This window comes from Coturnix japonica, chromosome 2 (genome assembly GCF_054131305.1).
Source record: "Coturnix japonica strain WE chromosome 2, WE-NBRP24, whole genome shotgun sequence".
Classification (NCBI taxonomy): Eukaryota; Metazoa; Chordata; class Aves; order Galliformes; family Phasianidae; genus Coturnix; species Coturnix japonica.
Window position 1 is genome coordinate 18,877,980 of NC_140664.1, and position 17,647 is coordinate 18,895,626.

Consider the following 17,647-nt stretch of genomic DNA (forward strand, 5'->3'; position numbering starts at 1 on the left):
GGCTACTTCTGGTTGTCGTGAGGAAAAGCATTTTAATCCGAAGCTGAAATTGAAGTGATCACGCTGCAATGTATGTGGGGTTATGGCCTGACTCTGTTCTTCCTCTGTATTGTACTGTGCAATCAGCTGGCGATGTCCTGTGACATCCTGTGTTGAAATAGCCTGGCTTCTGACTGCTGTTATCATTTTCTCTTTTTATTTTTGTGGAAATCCTTTTTTTTCCCCTCCTTTATTTGGTGTCCCCGCTATTTGTCTTTCCTCCTTCTCTTATTTAAGTGTGAGAGAGGTCAGAAGAAACAGTCCTCAGGGAGGACGGGATTTTGCACTTGTACTAGGAAGTGGATTTTGGAACTGGAAGTTAATGTTTATTGCTGCTGTTGTCATTCCTTCCTGAATTGTCTGGTTAGTCCTTAGGAAACAAAAATTAGTAGAAGAATGAAGAGTGAGATGAAGATATTGGAGAACAGTCATCACAATGTGAGGAGCAACTTCAACACCTTAAGCTTTGTAGCACTTAAAACACCTTAGCACTTCAACACCTTATGCACTGAGGCTTATTTGGCAGCCCCCCTGTCTTCTCATACCTTGGCTACTGTTCGCTCACTCTGTGAGCTTCCATAGGGGTCACTTAATTTGTTTGGTCTCTACTTGAAACTGTGATACTGCAGAAACTGGAAGATATTTGTCTTGTGCCGTAGCAAAGGAAGAGATCCTCATAGGCTTTCTGAGCAATCTATTAAAATCCTCATACAACAGATCAGTTTGTCTAAATTTCTATCACTTTAAAAAAAGAAGTCCTTCTTCTGTAAGACCAAAAAACTTCATCATGTTTCTTCTCAAGGTTTATTATTTCAGTCTGATTCATTTCCTGTTTTTCTGCTAATGTAGGGACAAAAGCAGAAATAAGTATCCTTCAACTGTTTGTAAACCTAGAAAATATGTAATTCACTGTACAGCAGGTGGTTGTGTGTGGCTGTAAGCAGTGCAGAGCTTGATGTGGTTCTTCCCTTTTGGCCCCTGGTCATGTGTTTCCTTCCCTGGCTGCCCCAAGGTTCCAGTGTCTGTAGGTGGCAATTCTGCTCAGATATGGGCGAGGTGGGAGTAGGTTGCAAGTCATGGTGTTTTGTTTTAAATCATGTGGGAACAAGGAGTTAGACAGTAAGACTGGGGTAAAATTAAATCACTCCTTCAAACTTGGTGATTTTTTTAAACCGTGTTTCATTAGACTGCTGGGCTCATTACCATAGGAGCTGTGGAGGTTTCGCAGCAGTGAGAGATTTGATTTTTACATGAATAATAATACAGAAGGTTAATGATCAGAAGATGCTAGAAGATACTGGCAGGGAGGTTGGCTTAGTTTTGTGCTTGAAAATAGCCTTGCAGGAGTTTGGGTTTATGGAATGGGCACCCTTCATCTCCATTGAGGAGCCTGACGTTATATTCTTTCACTATACCTTTAATACAGATTATATCTTGCTTGAAAGTTAAATCTCATTCCTTTCAAGAAAATACCTGGAAAAGATAAACACTTCAGGCAGAGTATTTTTCATGATGCTGTATTTCATGTTGAAATTCATGAATTAGCAGACAGATGGAAGTTTGCAGTTTCTTTTAGAAAACGTAATCAAATGAAGTAATTGTTGAAATGGCTTTTTAATTAAATTTGGGATCACAGCAGTCTAGTATTTAAATCCTTTTCAAACTTGTATTTCAGAATTAGTTGGATTATTGTGTAGCAGGCTTCATCATGTGTGTGGTTTCCTTTCTTGGTTAAAGAAGGCCTCTTCTCCAAGGAGAAGCCAAAGCAAGGCCTTCACTCTTCCAAATACTTTCCACAGTGAGCACCTCTGTGGAGGTAAGGTTATATCAGGTGTTTAACCATAGGTAACTTCCATCCAGAAGCATCCACTGCTTTCTGTTGCATTCTATGAAGCTGGAACTGAAATGTTAGCTGCTTCAGGATCACCCTTGTCCTTTTTCATCAGCTGTCTGTCTTCCTCAGTGTGTGGCTCCTCAAAGGATGGGATGGGAATGTTCTTGGATGGCTTGGGATGCCCCCCAGGCTGCCAGGCCTCGCCTTCTGATGAGCAGAGAAAAACTTCAGGGCTCTGTCTTCAGCAACATCAGTCATACAATATTGTAAAATTAGCAGCTGATTAAAAAAGAGAAGCATGATATGGTTGGACTCGATGATCTTAAGGTCTTTTCCAACCTGAGTGATTCTGTGATTCTATACTTTGTACTAGCGTGGCCTGTGGGTATTTTTAAGAGACTATGGGGATGATTTGAGCGAGGAAAAAACATGCTTTATTTCTGATCCAGATGGCAGTGGGATTTATAAATGTTTTTAAAGATGGCTGCAGTGATGAGAGACAGGACTGGTGTGCTACGTATCACAGTGCTGGCAGCTGAGACCACGTTGAGAAGTTGTTGTGGGTTTAAGGCGAGAGGTGATGGTCTCAAATTGTGCCAGAGGAAGTTAACATTGGACTTTAGGAAAGGTTTATTGCATAAAACGTAGTCAAGTACTGGGACATGCTGCCCAGTGATGTGATGGAGTCACCATCCCCGGGGGTGTTCAAGAGACATGTAGATGTGACACTTTGGGATGTGGGTTAGTGGGTGTGATGGTGCTGGTTTGATAGTTGGACTAGGTGATTGTAGTGATCTTTTCCAACTTTTAACGATTATGTGGTTCTAATGCTCAGTGCTTACAGGAGGAGGCTGGCAGTGGGTGTGAACTCCAGACTAACTGAGATATGGTACGGTCCCTCTGCCTGTGTGGGAGTTTGGTGAGGCGTGGTACGTCAACCCCAGTCTGTATAGGAGGAGCGATGCTTCCTTTCTCTTAGTGCTTCGTGCTCTGTAAACTGCACAGGGAAAACCATGCCTATGTGTGTGCAAAGTGCATGCCATAGTGGAGGTGGCCTTGGTAGATTGTCTTTTTGACTAGGGCTGCTGTCATGAGATAAGCAACAAAGAATTCATGTTTTTAGGAGGTTATGGCTCTGTGTAGACAATACTTGTGACTGTATTTCCTGTGATGAAGTTTGCTTAATACTTCACATTGCGAGGGCAGGCTTTGGGTTTTTTTTTATTTCAGTGAAAATATAATTGATCTGCAATCTTTATTTTGTGGTTCAACCTGGACACTACGATAAACACAAAAGTTAATGCCCAATGTTGTTTCTGAGGTTCTTAATGCTTAAGAATATAATCCCTTGCAGCTGCTCTGCTGAAGTGATACAGCCTGTGTTCTGGAGCAGCGGTGGTTATTTCTTTCTTAAAAAGGAGATGTGATTCCATTTTAATTCCATGGGCAGATTTTCTTTTGAGTAGTTGGTGTGGCACCTACATTTCTAAACGTCTCACGTACAACTAGCATTTATCAGCAGAAGAAAATGGACTGAAGAGAAGACTTGCTCACAGGTGTGAGCTCTAACCCCTGCCAGGTCATCCTGGCCAACATCTGGGCCGGCCCAACACTGTGTGGGTTTGGTTGCTGGGGGAGGAGGGCTGGCAATGCTCAGTGAGGCTTAGCCCTGGATAACCCTCTAAGCTATCAGCCGGCGTTGGCTTCTGCGGGAGCATGGATTTATGTCATGGTTCCCTGTGTTCTCCTCTCCACGGCCCCTAGTGTGAGCAGCGCTGCAGTGGACTGTAGTCCTTTTGAGGGAAGGTATTCTCAGAGATTTGTTTTCCTCTTTAGAAACCCATTGGCCAGTATTAATCAAATGTGATTTGGGAATGGAAGTCTCAAAGAGAAGCTAATTCTAGCTAATGCCAGTTAAGTCTTCTCTTTTGGTGTCTGCGTGTTACTAAATTGTATAAAATGAATACGAGAGGACATTTTTATGTCCTAGCCACAGGAAAAAGGTATTGCTGACTTTTAAATAAAATTATAGAAAACAGGCTCCCTTTTTTGGAGATTGCTGGGGATAAACTTAGGGTAGAAAATGGTAGGATGAGAAGCCTCACTTCTAGAGCATATACATGTTGGTTCAGACAGGGCCCTTGTGGTCTTCTGAGGTGTTTATTTTTCTTTATACCCATCTCTAGATACAGGAGTGGTTTTGCAAATAGCTACTACAGTCAGTGCTTAGCAGAATCCTTGAGTGTATGTTGTCCAATAAGAACACAAAGCAGCCGTACAGCTTGAGCATCCTGCAGCGTCTTTTTCCAGGTGGCAATTTTGGCCTTAGTATCTGCTTCTCATTTTGCAAATTAGGAGAAATAGCTTTCTGTCACAAAAATTACCATGCAGATTTCACAAGAGCGCTCCGAAGACTTTGTTTTAATACTTTTAAAGCCGTTAGTCTGGTTAAAAATATCTGACAGACTTGTATGGTATTTGTGAATTCAGTGTTGTATAACGTTGTTGTAAACCAAAAAAACGTACGACATGTAAGGTATGGGGCCTCATTTATTAAGAAGATGGAGAACGAGGAGTCCGTGGAGCAAGGCCAGCTCCAGAAAGAACGGTCTGTCTGTGTGATCCTTCGGGCAGCTCAGCAGCCAGATTCAGCTATTAGGACACTTCTGTCAGCCTTGGTGCCTTTCTGAGATCTGGGAGATGGCTGCTATAGCACTGAGTGCATCCTAACAGCGCTGCTCTTCCAGCCTCTGCTACCAGAGCTGGTGCACATGGTGCTGTGTCCCTGCAGGAAGCAGCCAGCTGCTGGGGTAGGAGGCACAGAATCACAGAATGACTCGGGTTGGAAGGGACCTCAAGGATCATGTAGTTCCAACCCCCCTGCATGGCAGGGCCACCAAACATACACATTTACTAGATCAGGTTGCCCAGGGCCCCGTCCAACCTGGTCTTGAACGCCTCCAAGGACGGGGCATCTACAACCTCCCTGGGCAGCCTGTTCCAGGGCCTAACCACTCTCCTAGTGAAGAACTTCCCCTTAACATCCAACCTAAATCTTCCCTCTTTCAACTTAAAAACCATTTCCCCGTGTCCTGCTATTGTCATCCCTTTTGAAGAGTCAAGGCAGCTGGCCTCTGTTAGTCCACGCATCCACCTTAAGCAGTGCTGGAAGTGGGAATGACAGAGAAATGGAGGAAGGATCAGATACTCATCTCCAGCCTTTATACCAGCTGAAATTGGGCCAGCACTTGTATTGTGCTGCAGTGTATCCATGGCACAACCAGTGGGTGGACAGGGGATGGTGGATATCATGTTTATAGACCACTTTCATTGATATACCTTGAATTTTTGAGTACTCACATGTGCAATGTTGAATATCTCCTTAATTTTGTGCAGCTCTGTGTGCACACATCTCCACACGGTATGAGGTAGCACTGTGTTTGTAAGGAGAGGGACATTCTGGAGGGCAGAAAACTGAAAGGTTCTCTCTTACATCACTTGTGAGTAATTATGATGGCCTTCCCATGCTGCCACATAGGGCATGGCTGCGTCAAGATCTTGTGTAGCATAGTTGAACACCTCATGGGAAGTAATGAATTCTGAACGGAAAAGGTTTCCTCTTGATGCCCTGGTATGGATATTCTAAACAAATTAAGACTGATTGGAAAAGCTGCTGGTAAGGCAGGAGGATAAGGTGGGAGGTATAGGTGTTGTGCCACTGAAAATACTTTGTTATTGAGCCAGGTGTGAGGAAGAAGTAGAAAATGCTGCTTAAATTTCTCAGCCTGATCTAAAATAATTGTGTTTATAATGGAGAAAAAGGCAACTTCTAAAAACCTTCACTTTTTTTTTTTTTTCCTGCAGTCTTGAGAATAATTGGTCTCATTTCCCCCTCCCGTTCATTTATGTGCACCGTTATCATTGGTGAGGTGAAACGAGTGTGTAAACCAGACAAACTGGTGTGTTTCACCAGTGTGTCTGTTATGCAGAATTATGACTTCACTGGTAGCAAAGCTTTCACTCCTCCCATTTAATATTTCTTCTGTCTTTTCTTCCTGCCCTCCTCTGTGTCAGCAGTAGAGCTCCCAAGGATTGTATTTCTGGAGGAGAGTAGGTGATTCTTGGAGGGTGTTAAATGAGAGGGAGCCGGGTCGTATCCGGGCAGTGAGATCTTAAGGACTTGCTGGTTGTTGCTGGCACGTGTTTCTGTTCTGCTGAAAAGCCACAAACAGAGCTGAAGCGGCTGTGAGCTCTAATGGGGAAGTGTGGGCAGATACAAACCACTCCAATTACATGAAAACATAGATTTCAACAGTCATATCTTTCTGAATGTAGCTGTTATCTTCTTAGCATGGAACAGTGTCAGCCTGACCAGTTATGTAAAAAGGCTTCGCTCTGTGTATGTTTCAGTTTGAGTTCAAGCTTGCCTAGTATGAGTAAATAATGGGAGTCCTGTGATGTGAGACAGAACAGTTCCTTTTGGACGTGGTCTCATGACTGATAGCGGAGTTGGTTTGTCACATCATTATTCTAGTTTATTTGTGCTTATTATTAATATTCTCCACTTGTTTTGGTGTCAAAATCCTTTTGAATGTGTCTTGGCCTTTGTGCTTGCTGAAATTGCATTGCACAGCTCTCACAGTAACACCGCTGCAGTTGCTACAAGGTGATCTGCCTGAGGGTTCTTCTGGACAGAAGTTTGCAGCAGAGCCCTTCTGTCACTGTGCTCAGTTCTAAATGGTGAGGAATCATTTGTCCCCCTTCAGTTCGGTGTTTAAATGTTTTCAGTCAGCAGACCTGAAGCTTCTAAATAAGTATTAAGTCATAAGAATTAGTATTTTAATAACTTATGTTCTGATCAGACCATCTCACTTCTGAACTGTTAGAACTGTGCATTTTGTAGGCCTCGTTTCTCAGGTGAGATTACCGAGTTTCAGACTCACTGAAAAATGAAGTTAATCCTCGCTTTGTACAGTGGAAACAGATGTGCAAGTGGAGTTTTTGCAGAGGACTTCCAGTTTTCAGTAACAGCGACTGTGTTATTCTCTGTACTGGCGCAGTTACAGCACATGATTCATTTTGGTCTCATGCTGTAGCAAGGAAACCGCATGCATCTCGCAGCGCAGCGAGGTTAGAGGAGCACGTTTCAGGCTGAATGCAGAGCAGCCATCAAGGATACTTACTCATTCCATGGAAGTCTCCTTTTGCGTTTCAAAGCAGGCCTGGGGAAAATGAATCTCTTGCACAGATGTTTCACCTTCACCGGAGGCAGCTCTGCGCTGCTTGAAGAATTGAGCTGATGGTAATACTCCCTTCTTGAAACTCGGTTTGGTTTTATAGTTTGTTTTCTCTGGCTGTTTCCCTGCCATCCCCCTCCAAAGCCCACACCGCAGTTGTTGAATTTGTTTCAACAGACAGTGGGAAGGGCTGGCTTGGGATCGGAGCCTGGGTTTATACCTGTGCAGAACTCCTTGCAGCTGAGGGGAAGGGCTCCTGCAGCCCTAACTAGAGTTTGCTCCAAACCTCTGGCATTGTTTCCCCGTGCATTACTGGTCTCTTTGGTCGTTGATCTGGTCTTGCTGGGAGATGGTGAACATAATCACAGCCTGTCCAGATCACACACCCTCTTGGAACTGGGGTCTCTTAGAGAACTCCTGATAACGGTGGGTACTGTTCAATAATGTCACCGGGTTATCTGAAAGTTAAACTTTGCCCGTTGTGAATGTGAAACTTGAAGCTCTTTGGGTTTGGTTTTCATTTGAATGTCTACATTCTTTCTGGTTTGTCTGGTTTCTCTGTGAGGTGCTCGTTTTTCTCTCAGGAGCTGTGGAAGGGAAATGTTGCTATCCTGGAGCATTGCTTGCGTGCAGGTTTGTAAAAATCCCATTTTAAATCTGTGTTGGCTGTCACAGCCTTCTGTTGGGGCTCCCCTGGCTGATGTGGTGCTGCATCATGCAGAAGTGCTGGCAGTGGTATCTGCTCTGTGTTTGGAGGTGGACGAGAAGACAAAGGCCGTCCTACCTGTCCCCTTCCTGCCCTGGGGCAGGCTGCATGGCTGGGTGATGGGGTGTGCTGGTGGGGCTTTGCTGTGTCAATGCTTGGTGCGAGGATAGAGATGTGCCACTGCTCTGCCACCTCCTCAGCACTTGGCTATGCTGCTCTGCCCTTCTCTAGGCTCTGCCTGGTGTGCAGTTTACCTGTAGCCAGACAAATAAGCCAGCTGCACGGGGAGGCTGTGCTGTGTACGGCTGAGCTCTGTCTGAACATCAGTCTGTCCTCCCCCTCTTCGTGCTCTGCTGCGTTGGTCTCCAGACAGGGGAATCTGCGTGAAGTCCCCATGGCTGTGTGTGTAACGCCTGCCAGAGCATCTGCTGGCAAGGAAGGGCTGACGTCAGCAGAGCCGGGGCGAGGTTTAGCATTGCGCACATTCAGTCACCTCGTTCGTCGTGGCTGATGGCTTGTTGGAACCGAAGCAGAGTTTGCAGGGGGGATAAATCAGTGCGAGCGCCATTTGTAGCCTGACCCACGCTCTGTCTTCTGTGTGCAGAAATGTACCTGACAGCTGTGCATTTTCCCGTTTATTACAGACATTTTGGGTTATTTTATAAATATTTGTGCCTGACACAGTTGGCGTGCAGGATGCAGCTTTCAGTTATTTAACTGGGTTTGGTTTAAACAGCTCTCTGGAGTTTGGATATTTTTTCAGGAGCGAACTAAGCGCGTTGCTTGAGGGGTTTTCCCATTGTTAAAACTAAACTAGAGGTTTTTAAGCAAGAAAAACCATCTGTAATTTTGAATTCACGGTGATTAACTTGGAAGTAGGAAGAAGGCGAGGGCTTAAAGGCACTCTGTGGGTTTATGATCTTCCAGAGAAAGCAGTGTTATATTTTCAATAAGCAGAGGACTGACTTTGTTACTGCTGGTTAAACGAGTCTATCTGGCATGGAAATCACACCAAAGCCTGTGAGATAGGTTCAGTGCGAGGTCCTTGTTTTGTGTGAGCTGTGTCTGGTTGCAGGCTGTGTGTGAGGCGATGGGAGCAGGACGGGGTGTCACTGTGACAGACTCCGACTGGAGCAGGAGGATTGCAGCTCATACAAAGAAAATAAACCAGAGCTGTTGGAGCTTTTACAAACTGTTTACTTTGTCTTTTCTAGCAGAATTCATCCTGACACGCGAGGACTTCAGCTCAAGTTCAGGTTAAGTAGCAGTCTTGGCCCGAGGCAGCGTGTTCTGCACTAATTCAGTCCACCAGATCGGTTGTTTTTGTGATCTAGGAAGCTTTTAAATCTGCCTTAGATTTTGCTTTGTTTTTAAGGCTTACTAAACACCGCACCGAGCTGAAGGCATGAACCAGCATTGCTGTTTGAAAACCACAAAGCCTGCCTTTACCTCAGAACCTGAAATAGCACAGTTGCAAGTTATAATTAGCGTCGAAGCTGTTTTCAGTAACAGAGAAAATAAGCACAGCAGCTTTTCTAGGAATTGTGTTGTGCTTGCTTCATTTTTATTTTTTTTCTTCTTGCAATTGTTTGAAATGGGCGATGTGTCACACAAAGGGGCCTGTCCAACCGTGCTTCCATCGCTGCTGGGGAAAAGCTCTTTAGGGCGGTGCTGTGTGAAGAGGAAGGTACCAGCCTTCTGTGCTGTGCTGCTGTGCTGACAGAAGGAAGGTGTGAAGCTGTGTGTAGGTATGCGGGTGTGTATGTGGGGGGAGGAGGGGAATTGGGGTAACACTTTGAATCCCCTCAGAAGCATAGAGATGGGGAGCTGTTTCAGAAGCAGGGCTGGGCTGTAGGGAATGTAGCTTGCTAATTCTAGGAATGATGCAGTGAGCAGAGCAGTGCAGGTATGCCATGACACACCCTTACTCTCCTTTCCAGCAGCTGCTCACTGTGTGTTGCTGCTGCATTCCTCTACTGTTGGCGTGCAGACCTGTGCTGTGTGGGACCGCTGTGGAGATTCACCATCCCCGTGTTGCACTCCCTTAATGGTCATTAATGAGGCACTGACGACCAAGGAGGTTTCACGAGAGCCTTTGAAGCAGAGCGGGTGCCCTTCCACTATCTCTTCCAGCTGTTTCAAACAGCGGAGTTCTGCATAGAGGAAGTCTGCTTAGCCCCAGGTCTGCATTACGGTTACTCTGCACTGCTGTCAGTGGAAAAATATTTGGAAAAACTCACAGCAGCCAGGCTAAATCCTGCTGCATGCTGACACAGCCTGTTTCTTTGGCATAGTGCGTGATGTTGTAGGTGGTGTAACTGTGCAGGCAGAAGAGCTTCTCCTGTTGGCGCATACTGCATTTCCAGTATAGGTGCAGCATCAGATGTCCTTCTGATGGCCACCATTCAGCTTTTTCTTCCTTTGTGCTTTTGAACTAGCATTTGCACTATTTGTAATGCCTCTGGAGTCCGTCTGTAATTCCGGCTCACTCCCCTTGTCTTGCCCTGTCTGTGCTGAACAGGCTCTATCTTTTCAGCCCAGTCTCTTTCTAACTGCCCCAATCTCGGTGGGGCTGGAAGAACCCTTTCCATACTTGTCCCCAAAATAATGTGGTAAGGTTGAACTTTCCACCTCATCTATTTGGTAATCAGGGGTCTGTGTGTTTTGTGGCTGTTTTGTCTTTGCCGTCTCTCGGTGCTGTTCCTGTTTCTCCCTGCATCAGGTTAGGCCGTGCGATAAGTTCCGTGGTACTTCTGCTGCTTCCTGACGCCAATGGTTTTTCTGGAGGCAGGGAGTGTTTCCTGTCTGGAAGCTCAGGGCAGTGTTCCTGGCAGGAGGGATTATTTTTGTTTCCCTGGCGAGATCTTTCCCTGTCTTTGTTTTTGTCTCTTTCTCGTTGTTCGTTCTGGTTTGGTCTTGGTCTGTTTTTCAGATGACACAATTTAACTATAGCTTTCACTGAAATAAATCTCTCCACACAGGACCTTCGTAGCTGATGTTTGTGTACTGGCTTGTTGAATCCCTAGGCCAGGCAGCAGTGGCATTGAGTGCATTGCACCAGTTTGTGCACTGATTTCACTTCTTGAGTGGTGTAGGGAACCTGCTGTGGCAGGAGGGTTGGACTCGATGATCTCTAGAGGTCCCTTCCAACTCCTACAATTCTGTGATTCTGTGAACAGAAGTGGTTGGTGCTGTGCTGGTGCAGGGATTGCTGTCTGATGGCTTGCGGTGTTGTGGAATCAGCCATGGCAGAGTTAAGAAGTCATAGTATGTTATAGTCATAGTATGTTATGCATAGTCATGTTATGCATGTCATCTCTGTATCCGTTTTGTTAATAATAATGGATAAAATACCACTGGAGAGCTGGAAAATCATACCTGAACACTTTACAAGGCATCTTATTTTGAGGCAAAAATATTTCAAGACTAGTAAGGTACTTTTTTCTTTCTCTTCCCCACCCTGAAAATAGGTGTTAGGTCTGCCAGAGACAACCTGGAAGGCAGCTGGAAGGTGCTGTCTGTCAGTCAGCTGTTCACTAATGCCCTGCCTCAGTGCTAGACAAACTCCCGGCTCCTGCTGCCAGATTGAACACTCAGTTGGAGCCAGGGCCTGAGATCTGTTACCTCTTCTGCACCCTGGCTGCCATCCCTGCAGTGTGGTATGTGGGGCAGAAGCTGTTTAAGCTTCTCTGGAGCTCCTGCTCTTGGTTTTAGATCCTGCTGCTGTGATATTTGCCCTGCCTTACAGCAGGGTACGCGTTACTTTGGTTTTAGAGGCCTGAAATCACATCTACGTGTTCTGGAAGTTTGCAGAAGTCTGAATTATTTTCATTTTGAAGCAGTTTTTCTGTAGAAATGACCTAAGCTCTCAGAAGTGTTGCAATGTTTTCCACTTGCTGTGTTGGTAACGCTTGCGGAACCCAAACTTTCTGTTACTGTTTCACCTGTCTATGTCTTCATTCTAGTTGTTTTGCAGTTCCTTCGCTCTTTCATGTTGATTGCACTTAGAGATGATTAGGAATTTAAAAGCAGAATTTACAGTATGTTCTTTTAAAGTGAGAAAAGGTTCGGTTTTATGTGGTTCTGAGGGTTTTTGGTTCATGTCTGTTGTTGTTATTGTTATGTGGTATTTTGGTGTTTGTTCTGGGTTGTTGTAGTCTCAGGCACTGCAGAGGGTCATCTGTCTGCCCTTTGTCAGAAGGATTTACTCACACAGACCACCTTTCTTATCAGCTTGATGGAAAGAATGAGTACTAAGTTAAAATGAAAGTGTTAATGCAGTTGGATTAAAACCCCTTTTTGGTGTGTCGGCAGCTTGGGCAGTTTTTAATCTCCCTGTGTTGCTTCCACTTTCCAGACCGCCAGCCAGCCAGATGTTTTAGAGCATGACTTCAGTGTCTATATATATAAACAAATAATTCCACGGAAGTGAAAATACATGCCTGTCATTGCACGAAAAGACAAAATGACCAGCACGTATGCAAGGATATATCATGTCTGTATGAGGATTTAAGTGGTTTAAACTATAAATTACTTCTGCGTCGTTTTGTTTCTCTTCCCTCCTTTTATTATTATTATTTTTGTTTCCCCCTCCAAGGTTTCCAAGACTGGTTTGAGTTGGCTGAATTTGGTGTACATTTGCTTATAGCAGCACCACAGTGCATAGAATCAGCTTCTTTTTGTTGTTGCAGTAAGAGCATGGTTGAGCTGAGGCTGCTCTGCTCAGTTAGATAAGAGAAAATTGATCCTGTTAGTCTTCCCTGCTACAGATGTAGGCTGGGAAGCTCATAAATAGAGCCGAGTCTCTCCGCTCAGCTGTTGGTTTGTGTCAGCCATTGTGCTCGATGTATCCAGATGTAATGCTGCTGGTTTGGAAAACTGACCTATATATAATTTAAGGAATTCTGTCCTGTTTGTCATCAACTGCACGCTGTAGGCCCTTAGGAGAATATCAGCAGACCTTCACCTTACCACGGCTGACCTTGCTAATAATCTGCATCTGTGCAGAAGAAATCTTTTTCTGAGCATCTGAATTGTGGAAGCAAAGATGCTTCTCCTCTAAGCTGCTTGTGTCTGGTTGTGGAGTGTCCTTTTGGAGTTTGAAAGGGCGGTGACCAAAAAGCATCACTAAGCCTCTAAACAGTCAGGCTTTGGGGAGGCCCGTGGACTGCGTGTTCTTCTGTGCAAGGGGGAGGGAGTGGTTGTGTCAGCGCTGGCTGCGTCACTCCGACTTTCAGAATGAGCTGAGCAGCTTGCGGGACTTCCTTCCCTAACGGCAGCTGTCACGGACACATGATATGGGATGTGCTGCTCGGTCAGGTAGTCAGTAAGGAAGGAGTTTAACTACTGCAGGCTTTTCTGCTGCTAGGATCGGGTGATCATGCGCTACGTACCAGTGTGAATTTTAAAGCAGAAAATGATGTAACTGTTAACTTCTATCAATTCTGCTGCAGTTACTCTGCAGGACTGTGTGTGTTTTAACTCCTGTCAGTCTCTTGGCTTGTGTGGCTGGACAGAGGCACTGTCCCAGGCTCTGAGCCCAAGCGGGTCTGCTGTCTGTGTGCTTCACTGTCTTACAAACAATCATGGCTTTGTTCTGTAAGTGAAAATAACATTTCCGGATCATTGACACGAGGTTGTAAAGAAAAATGAGCTGTAAAGTAAACTGGGAGGTGGTGATGATTACCATGTAGCATTTAGGTTTTTAAGAGGTTAAAATATCTCTGCTGCGCAAGCGCTATTCCTATTAAGTAATGTACAATTGTAGCTTCGTAAACCAAAATTCTTTTATAACACGATTTGGGATTTGAAGTAATACTCTAGACTTGATAAGAGAAACCACAGTGTTTCTCTATAATGTTTGTTGAAAGGTATTTACAAACAGAGGTCTTGTTCTGCTTCAGTGATCACCCAGCTGAGGTGTAGGTTAACAGCTGAGAAGAAATGCTGCTTGTCACCTGGGAGCAGTGCTGGCCTTCCACCTGCTTTTAGTATCTCATAAATATACTTCCATTTAATTTTAACAAAGTGGTGGTTTTTTTTTTTTCCAAACCTGTCCTGATCATTAGAAGATTTATAAAGCCAATTGACTGTGTGTTATGGAAGTTTTGGAACAGGCTGCCCAGGGAGGTCGCTGAGTCACCATCCCTGGAGGTGTTCAGGAAGCATTTAGATGCTGTACCTGAGGGATAGGGCTTAGTGGGGAATATTGGTGGTAGTTGGACTGGATGATGTTGGAGATCTTTTCCAGCCTTGGTGTGATTCTATGATTTCCACCTGTTAGAGCAAGTCTTTTTCCTCCTGGGAGTTTTCTCACTTTTGCTTGTGTCAGGCTGCTGTTCCGAGAGGCTTTCCCTCCTGTTCTGCTCATCAGTGCTGTGCTGAGGGGACGTGGCCGCCATCTTGTTGGCACCTCCAATTGCCACGAACACCAGGGTGGAATTGAGAAGTGCCTGGAGCGGTGCTTGAAAGCAGAAATTACTGAAACGATTCCATTTGTTAAGGTTGATATGTAACTTTTGAGATTTGTTGTGACATTTCTAAAGATTTTGCCTGAGTTGTTTTTTTTGGCCAAATGTGAATCTGGAAGTCCCATTTCTGAAAAATGGCCTCTATGCATCCATCAGTGAATCCACCATAGATAGAGAAGCAGGAGCCTGATTAACTAAATAATGAAGTAATGTGCACTTTGAAAAAGGTCTGCTGGTAATAGGAGCTCTGGTAACTTGAGTAAGGAGTGGTCTCTGTGCCTGAAGTGAAGCGCGTGTGTGAATGTGTGTAGGGGGCATGAATGTGGAGGTATCCTCCTGCACAAGTGTCTGAAAGATCAGTTACTTAATGCTTGGATCATTGTGTCAAATGTAAGCTTGCTATACTGGTGCCCTCTTTCTGGAAAACCACAGAGAAGGAAAATTTACATTAGTACATGCTTAAAATAGTCCTACGCAGCTCAGTGTGAGGTGAATGAATTATTTAGGTCACTTTGACTTTGCATCTTATATTCTGGCATACTGTAATACATCACTGTAAGTGTTTGGTAAAGACAGGGTTTTTTTTCTCTAGATCTGGGAACTTTCTCAAAGCTTGAGAAATTCTTTGATACAAATCCGTTAACTTTCTCAGATTGAACGATCTTATTAGTTTAATCCAAATAATTAAACTTTAATTTTACCTTGTATTAGGAATCGGAGTTAAAAGGCATCCCGAAAAAGCCTACAAACTGAAACCAAGTTGATGCTTGGTTAAATAACCAGGAGGGACAGATCCCTGAGGTAAAGGGAGGGACAGATCCCTGAGGTAAAGGGAGGGACAGATCCCTGAGGTAAAGGGAGGGACAGATCCCTGAGGTAAAGGGAGGGACAGATCCCTGAGGTAAAGGGAGGGACAGATCCCTGAGGTAAAGGGAGGGACAGATCCCTGAGGTAAAGGGAGGGACAGATCCCTGAGGTAAAGGGAGGGACAGATCCCTGAGGTAAAGGGAGGGACAGATCCCTGAGGTAAAGGGAGGAACAGATCCCTGAGGTAAAGGGTGCAACAGGAAAAGTCAAAACTTGTAATTTAAGCCCCGGTGATGTGAGGCAGTTCTTAAGGATTGTAGTGATGATGTAGCTGCAGCTGTGCAGTGTCTATGTTGCCTCTGTGTTTGAAGGAGTCAAGGACAGAAGGTATTCTGCAAAAAAATTAGCCCGTGGAATTAGGACTTCATTGCTGTTGCAATTTCAGTAGGGTTAAACTTGGCTGTCTTAAAGCATTTCTTAAGAAGTTTTAATATTGGTGAGTTGCTAAGGTTACATTGCAGAGAGCCATACCAGAAGACATTTTTCAGTCATCTCGAAGTAGAAAACAATTTGCAAGGTTTTCACATTTCCTTTCCCTCTTCCCTCATTATGTGGTTAGCAATAGCATTTACTTAAGGCAGCGTGGCCAACAAGAACTTCGTAAGGGAACATATTGGGTAAGTGGAGGTAGTTTGCTGGGGAAACCTGCTGAGGAAACAACTGAAGGAGCAGGCAGAAAACAAGTGCTGAGCTATGTCTGTAAATGAGTGGTGTCAATAAGCACTGTTTGTGCTTATGGAAATCTTCACATTAGAAGGTGTTTTTGTGCTGTGGAAAGTTGCCTTGTGGTGCTCTGTGCCACGAGCAGAACACAAAGAACTGCTAGAATTGTGATTTGTGGTAGGGTTTTAGGCATGGCAGGAAGCCACAAACATGTTTATGTGTAATCTGTTAAGTGTTTTGAGGAAGTGTTGAGGATGGTGCTAAACTTATATTTTTAGGAGCTGGGTGTTTGTTAATCCCTTTCCCATACTAATTGCTTGTATATACAGGTCAGGGAGAGTGGCACAGAGTTTGGAATGAATGCTGCTGCTCAGAGTCGGGTTACTGATATCTGCCATCCAAATTGTGCATCTCAGCTCCTTTGAAGTCTCTTGATTTCACAACTCGACTCTTCTCACAGTGTATCTGTTCCGTATGGGCTCGTTGTTACGGGAATAATGCAGGCATTGTGTTCTCCTGCTGTACAGAATGAAATACTTTTCTTTCTTCTGTCAGCAAAAATATGCAGATGCTGTGCTGGGTTGGGCAGCCTGAGAGCTGTCAAGAGCTCCATATTACACCAGCAAGGCTTTTGTGCTTCCGTTCAGCTTTGATTGTAATTAGCATTGTAAGATTTGTCTTCATTTTTCCCTGTAATAAATCACTCACAGAGTCTTTTCAGCAGTCATCTTCAAAAGCTACTAAAAATGACAATCCAGAATTACCGTATAGGGAAGAATATGGCTTTTTAAACTAACCTCATGCACTTAAATCTAGAGAGAGTAATTGATGATTGTCTCAGAGTAACTGGCAGCTTCTCTGTTTAATAGTCCTGACTGAATTTCAGCCTTCTTTAGAAGACGGATCTGCTACATCTGAGAGACTGCTTGTTGGATCTCTCTATGCAAAGAGATCTGCAGGACTTTGTGTCTCCTTTAGAGCACGGGAGAATCTGTTTATTTAAAAAGTAAGAATGAACATCTGTTCAACCACCAGAACTGCTATTTCTTGATTTTGTACATCTGTTGGAACTGACAGAGATGGCTGTAATATGCATTTCCTCCCCAGAGAAAGGGAGGAGGGGGAATGGACATAGTTATAGACTTGGTTGGGTTACTCTGGTTTATTTCCTACTTTAGTTAAGAAAAAAAAGCAAACCTTACTTGAAATAAATGCTTTGATTTCTGTTTCTATCCTTTATGGGTTCTCTTGGCTTGATGAGGATGGTGTTTTCCACCCTCCTGGTAGTACCAGCATGGTACTAAGTAGTTATAACGTAGGTGTAATCATATACATGTGTTTGTGCTCTTCTAGACATACAAACAGAATTATCTAAAGCATTAGGCTATGATTTGTGCATCTTTAATACGTTTTCACTACCTAGCAACTGCAAACAGCATCTATGATAGTGTCAATATAATATACAACAGGGGTCCTGGAGTGTGTCCAGAGAAGGGCGGTGAAGCTGTGAAAGGTCTGGAGCACAAGTCTTACGGGGAGTGGTTCCCAGTAAGGCTGTGGGGTCTCCTCCTTGGGGATGTTCAGAAGCCTCCTGGCCATGGGCCTGGGCCCCCTGCTCTGGGTGTCGCTGCTCTGGGTGTCCCTGCTGGAGCAGGGGTGGGCCAGAAGGACACAGAGTGCCCTGCCAGCCTCAGCCATGCTGGGTTCTGGGATTCCTTTTGGCTAGATTTTAGGCTGATTATGTTCTCTTAGGAAGGGAGGGTTTGTTATGTTCCTGAAGCTGCCTTTATTTTAGATAGGCCCTGAGAATGAAAATAAGAGTTTCTTTGAT

General features: G+C 44.4%; 1 protein-coding gene and 1 long non-coding RNA gene across 6 annotated transcripts in view; one reads left to right on the forward strand and one right to left on the reverse strand.

Annotated features, from left to right (window-relative positions):
* Positions 1 to 17,647, forward strand: part of RNF19A (ring finger protein 19A, RBR E3 ubiquitin protein ligase) — a 48,140-nt gene that overhangs the window by 13,561 nt on the left and 16,932 nt on the right. The window contains exon 1 of one of the 5 annotated variants that reach the window (XM_015855999.3): positions 5,451 to 5,549. The exons of the other annotated variants lie outside the window; for them this stretch is intronic. The gene's annotated coding sequence lies outside the window, so the exon portion shown is untranslated. Of the gene's footprint in view, positions 1 to 5,450; positions 5,550 to 17,647 lie in introns of those variants that run through there. 5 annotated transcript variants of the gene reach the window in all.
* On the reverse strand, positions 70 to 5,318 carry LOC107310411 (uncharacterized). Its single transcript, XR_001553585.3, has 2 exons — positions 5,234 to 5,318; positions 70 to 4,678 (listed from the first exon to the last, which is right to left on the reverse strand). It is a non-coding gene; the product is annotated as an uncharacterized LOC107310411 (long non-coding RNA).